Source organism: Bos grunniens, chromosome 4 (genome assembly GCF_055505025.1).
Source record: "Bos grunniens cultivar Pamir isolate PY7600 chromosome 4, Bosgru_T2T1.0, whole genome shotgun sequence".
NCBI lineage: Eukaryota > Metazoa > Chordata > Mammalia > Artiodactyla > Bovidae > Bos > Bos grunniens.
In genome coordinates, this window is record NC_141168.1 from 1,789,921 (window position 1) to 1,795,920 (window position 6,000).

The window sequence follows — 6,000 nt, forward strand, 5'->3', positions numbered from 1 at the left end:
ATAAGCAGCCTGATGGTTTGTGTGTGGGGTCCGGCCACGTCCAGACCGTTCCACTGACCATGAAGGACTTGCAGTGCTAGCCCCAGGATACCCCCAGGCCTGATGGACTTGTGGTTTGGGGTTCTCAGAAAAGCCATGAATTCTGTCAAAAAATAAAAAGTAACAACACTGCCTAATTTATATATACAACACTACATTTCCTGAACATTTTTTCATGTAGTAATTTTCACAGCTATCTAGTGAGGTCAGCAACATTCATCTCGTTTTACTGATGCAAGTGGCTTCCCAGAGACAGACAGCGGCCAGCACAAGGCAGGTGTGGGCATCGGGCAGCGTTCATGCAGCGGAGTCCCATGACCACCAACAGGCTAGAGAAAGAGCTTTCCAGATGGGACCTCAACCTGCTGGGCCCGGGCCACACAGAGGAGCCCACGAACAAGCACCCAAGGAGACAGCGCTCAGAGGGGCCAGGACTGCCCACGGGGCGCCGGGGTGCCAGGGGAAGGACGTTAGAGGGCTTCAGGAGGATGGTTAATTCTCAAGTAGCCCTGAAAGCTGGCAGGTCCACACTTCTCTGCCACACCAGAGTGGAGGCCAGAGGGAGGGCTGGAAAGAGAACGGAATAGCCAGAAGCAAGTGACCTCCCACCTGCTCCACAACTTCACCTTGATTCCGGACAGACAGCCAAGTCTAGGTTCAGAAGGAAAATTCAAAGGCACTCTTCCCGAAGCTCTCCAGATTACAAAAACATTAACCTTTACAAGCCATGTGGGGTCAGGCTCAGTGCATTTATTTAAAGACATATTGCTTTGCTCAAAGAGAATGTAGGATTTGTAATATGAAACTAAAACACAGGAAAATCAGGTTTTTTTTTTAAAGAAATAGCCGCTGCCCTGGCGGCTCGGTGATAAACAATCTGCCTGTCAATGCAGGAGACACATGTTCGATCCCTGGTCCAGGAATATCTCACACGCCACGGAGCCACCAAGACCGTGGCGCCACAGCTACGGAGCCTGTGCTCCAGAGTCTGTGCTCTGCAGTGAGAAGCCGCCCCGGTGACAAGCCTGTGCGCCACAGCCGGAGACGCCAGCACGGCAGCAGAGGCCCCGCACAGCCAAAGCAGCTAAGCAACAAGCCACACAAAAGCCCCCAGCAGAAACCAGTAGACTTACTCTGTCCTCTGCCCCATAAATGAAAAAAAAGAGAGAGAGAGAGAAAGAAAACTTTCCCAGCGGTTTAGCCATAAATTTTGTGGTAAATAGGGCAACTATTAAATTAATTCCGTGTGATAGTAAAGTGATTAGCTTTGCAAAAAACCCTCGCCTGCAGTGTCCTCCCTGTTCCAGCCCCCGGTGGCCCAGTTTCCAGCCATTTCCACCTGATGTCTGGGCACGGCTGGACGCGCTCCGGCAAAGTTGGCTTGCAGACACGCCTGTGAGTCTCAATTAGGCAGGAATTTTAGGAGCAACAAAAATTATGGGAGGAACGTGGCTTCATCAGTCATTTTCCTGCGGGAACAGTGGCAGTTTGAAGAGTTTTAGCACTTTGAAGGTCAAGATTAAAAACCAAGTAATTTATTACTACTGATTTAGAGATTAACATTGTGCCAATTAATCAATTACTCAATGTGACGAATTGACAATTAATTGACATTTCAGTTCCAACCTGGCAAAGCTTTCTGATTTCCATAGTGAATAATACGAAATCGCTAAATTGAAAGGTTATGAGGATTTCTTCCAAGAGCAAAATGAAAAGGAATTAAAAAAGGATACATAAGAGTAATCGTCCACAAAATTTTAATATAGGAAATATAGGCCATTGTTTCAGCAGTGAGCAAACCGAAATCACTGAGTGATCGGGTTTGGGCAAAACAGGGCCTTTTATTGTTGATTCAGGAAGGTTTGCCCTAGGCGTTTTGTCCTTCTGCTTTTGCAAACACTCCTGTTGCCTTGAGCACTGCAGCTTGAAGCGCTGCCGGCCTCAAAGCCCATAGCAGCAGCGCAGCTCACAAACAAAGGGTGTTGTGAGGGGCTGGCTGGGTCGGCTTTGGGTCACCCCTCTGAGCAGCCCTCACCATGGTCCCCACAGTCAGGGCCAGATCCAAGGTCAGAACAGCCACACGCCAGCTGTCCAGCCTAGACCACACTGCTTCCTCTGGGGCGCAGGGCAACGTGGCCTGTGCTGGCCTGGGAAGTCAGCCGGTCACAGCGAAGGGTCAGATCGGAGGACAGCTCTGAAGGCCAGGAGCAAAGAGACACGGGATGCTCAGCACACGGCGGGCCCTTCCAAGAAGGTCAGGTGAGGAAGGAGGGGCAGGGATGCGCTTGAAGCTTGGGACAGCCTGCTCTCTTCCAGGCTCCCAGGCCCCCTCCTGCCCCTGGCTGCACCTGTTCCCGGGGCCTGCCTGGCAGGGGCTGGCTGACCTCTTGGGCTCTGACCTTGACCTCTTCCCGGAGCCTCTCCCACAGCTTCTCCGCCCTGTGTTCCCAGCGCAGCCCAGACCCACTTCACTCTCTCGCAGGAAGAAGACTCCCTGAGGGCCACCGTCCTCCGCAACCGAAGGGGAAGCGCAGCTGCCGCTGTGGAAGCCAGCCGGTCGGACAGGCAGCGGCCCAGACCTGAAGCTTAATTAGGTAAAGGGACCTCTGCAGCGACAATGACGTTCCTGATAGAAACAGCTGGAAAATAAAGTGACGAGAGACCTTTTTCAATGTGTGCTTCAGTTAAGACAGACCCTCCCATCCTCACAGCGATTGTCTGAGACCCCAAGTGCAGCCCCAGCTGTCAGGGTCCAACGAGCCGTCCCCACCCCCACCCCTCACTCCCTGGGCACTCTGATTTTTTAAGGCTCCCGCCTTTCCTTTGATTCAGAAAAGCCAGTCAGGCTCCTGGACTGAGGGCTCAGAGAAGGAAGGATGATGCCTGGAGGTTGCAGAATGTGCTCCGTGGTAGGCGGGCACGGCTTGGGCATAAGGGCACCCACTGCATGTTGTCTGAGGTCTCTTGCTCTTTCTCTCACTGTCTGCTGGATCCATAGACCACCCTCAGGCCAGTCAGCTGCTGGTGAAGGCAGAGGTTGGGGGGCAGGGCCTGTACCCCCTTAACAAGACGATTAGGACTGGAAGCTGAGGCTGAGTTTGGGGTGAGAGATGCTGGAAAAGGAGAGAAGCCCCCAGCAGAAGTCATGGTCAAGGACTCAAGAGGTCAGTTGTTGCCAGGCAAGCTCAGGAACAAGAGCGATCAACACAGGAGGGACGGAGGCCATGAAAGTGTTAAGTGTTAGTTGCTCAGTCGTGTCTAACTCTGTGACTCCATGGACGGTAGCCCGCCAGGCTCCTCTGTCTATGGGATTCTCCAGGCAAGAGTACTGGAGTGGGTTGCCATTCCTGTCTCCAGCAGATCTTCCTGACCCAGGGAATAAATCCAGGTGTCCCTCATGTCAGGCAGATTCTTTACCGTCTGAGACACCAGGGAAGCCCCAGAGCCTGTGAGAGTCAAGTTTATAGCAGAGAGGAGGCTGGAACTGGCCAGAGTGGCCCCTGGTGGATACTCATCCGTATCCAAGCTTACAGGGTGACCATGGCTCATCCTGCCCGTCGCCCTGATGAGATCCTGTATCACCAGGATATATCAACCAGCTGCAAGTAAGAAACCAATCCAACAGCCGCCCCCATGCCTCAGGACTTGGCCTCACGTTGTAAGAAGCCCGAGGTGGGCGACCCATGCAGGTGCAGCGCTCAAAATGCTGCCAGAGACTCATCTCTCTCTGCTCCATCCTGCCTAGTTATGTGAGCTTCCAGACTCAGACTTATCACCCAGTGGTTTCAAGATGCAGGCTGCCTATCCAGAATGCATCTGTCCTCCTGCCAGGCAGGAAAAGGGAAGGGAAGAGAAGAAAAGGGAAAGAAAGAGAGGGAAGGAAGGAGTGCTTCCTGTGTCTGGTTAGCTGAGCTTTCCCAGAAATCATGCTCATACATCTCATTGGTCAGAACTGTGTCACATGGTCACCTGTACTTACCCAGAAGTCACACTCACACATCTCCTTACATCTCATTGGTTAGAGCTATGTCACGTTGCCACACAAACTTTCCCAGCAGCCTCCCCCTTACCTCTACTTTTTGGGGGCCAGAGTGAGGTACTCCGCCCACGGCAAAGGTCATGAGGAAGGAGGCTCGACACACGCAAAGGCGAGATCGAGCCTCAGGAGTCCCTCTGGAAATCCTCGAGCGTCTACCCCCATAACCAGAGCCTGCCTACTTTACTACTTTGTGCTCTCACCTACACCTCTGACTTTACGGGGGGCTGTCCCCCACCACCTCTTTCGGAGAAGGAGTTAACCTAGAGCTCCAGTCAATAAAAACTCTTGGGCGTGACAAGAGTGTTTTAACCTACAAACTCCTCTGAAGGTTCTCTAGCCTGCCTGACAGGCTCGTCCGGCCACATGTGATTGCTCACAGCCTCCCAACCGTGAGAGGCATGAGATGCTTTAAACCCTCTAAAAACAGGTTCTTTAGAGAAGTTAGAAAACTATTAGTATAATGGGCTGATTAGAAATTGTGTTGGTGAAGGGTTTTTCATTTGTTGAGCCAATGTTTGTTGCTAAGTCTCCATATCCCCTGCCCTTACACACATTAATGAATATATAGAAGGAATAAGTATTAACCTTTGATATTAATCACGTTAGACCTTAGGCTAAGTAAATTCTTTCCTTAACTAAAACCCACTACACCCTCACCCTATAGGAATGTAACTTTATTTGGGTGGCGTCTGTTTTGAGAATAATCACCCCTGGAGAAATAAGTGTCCTGGTTGACTGACCGCTGTCACAAGGAGAGGGTCATAAATTGTCAGCAGGCCCCCTGGCCAGAAGATGATGTAACACCCCTAAGACCTCTGTATACATTTGTATGAAGCATCTGACTTTGATAAAAGTCAGGACTGCTGACCCCATGTGACTTTTGCATAACACCTCAGTGTATAAAATTAGGCCATGGAAAATAAAGAATGGGGATCAGTTTCTCGAAATACTGGTCTCCCCATGTCGCTCTCTCTCCCAAATTCTGGCTGAGTCTCCATCTGGAGCGCGGAACCCACCATGCTTACTAATTATGCCTGGGCTTCTAAGATCCGACCGGGGAGGCCTCAGTGTCTCCTCTCCTTCGGGAGAACGGAAGGACGCCTGCAGCCTACGTAAGTAGTGCAAGCTTCTTGTCTTGAAGTTTTATTGGTCTCCCGCGTAAACCAAGCTACTCAGCCTCTTTTCTCCACTGAATTTTCCTACTGAGCTATCCTCATTCTATTACTCTTTACATCTCTAATTAATATCTAATTGAAGCTATTGTATCCTGACCCTCGCCGACGCTGTCCCCGCTTCGAATACCCTGGATCAGCCGGGGCTGGACCCCGGCATCTACTCACACCCCATTGGTCAGAACTGTGTCACGTGGGCACCGGTTTCAAGAGAGATTTTGGAGCACTGGTGTTTTTGTTGGACACATTTCCCCTCCTCCAAATTCAGAGTTCCTTTTTAAAAAATTAATTCATTAATTAAGCTGCATCAGGTCTTAGGTATGGTATTCTATCTCTATAGCTAAGGCCTATCTCTAGTTGTGGCGTGGACTCAGTTGTCTTGAGACATATGGGATCTCAGTTCCCCGACCAGGGGTTGAACCTGTGTCCCTTGCATTGTTTGGAAGGTGGATTTTTCACCGCTGGACCACCAGGGGAGTCCCTCAGAGTTCTTTTTGTGAGTAAAGACCCAGGCCTTAAGTGGAGGCGTTGGACTGGTATTAAAGAGTCTGGAAGGCAGAAAGTCAGCTGGGTAGAGGCGCGCGCACACAGCATGTAGAGTTGGCCACATGTCCTCTGTTCAGGGCATGAAAGATCTCAGCCATGCCCACCACGGACTGTGACCTGGAAATTATGTCTCCACGGGGACACTTAGCTTCTGGACCAAATTGTTCTTTAAGCAAATTAGAGATGGAGGCCAATTGCATCATT

At 50.9% G+C, this 6,000-nt stretch overlaps 1 long non-coding RNA gene across 1 annotated transcript; it reads left to right on the forward strand.

Annotated features, from left to right (window-relative positions):
- Positions 1–1,606: 1,606 nt before the first annotated feature.
- On the forward strand, positions 1,607–2,706 carry LOC147373370 (uncharacterized). The gene is made up of 2 exons (XR_015161840.1): positions 1,607–2,298; positions 2,522–2,706. It is a non-coding gene; the product is annotated as an uncharacterized LOC147373370 (long non-coding RNA).
- The last annotated feature ends 3,294 nt before the right edge of the window (positions 2,707–6,000 follow it).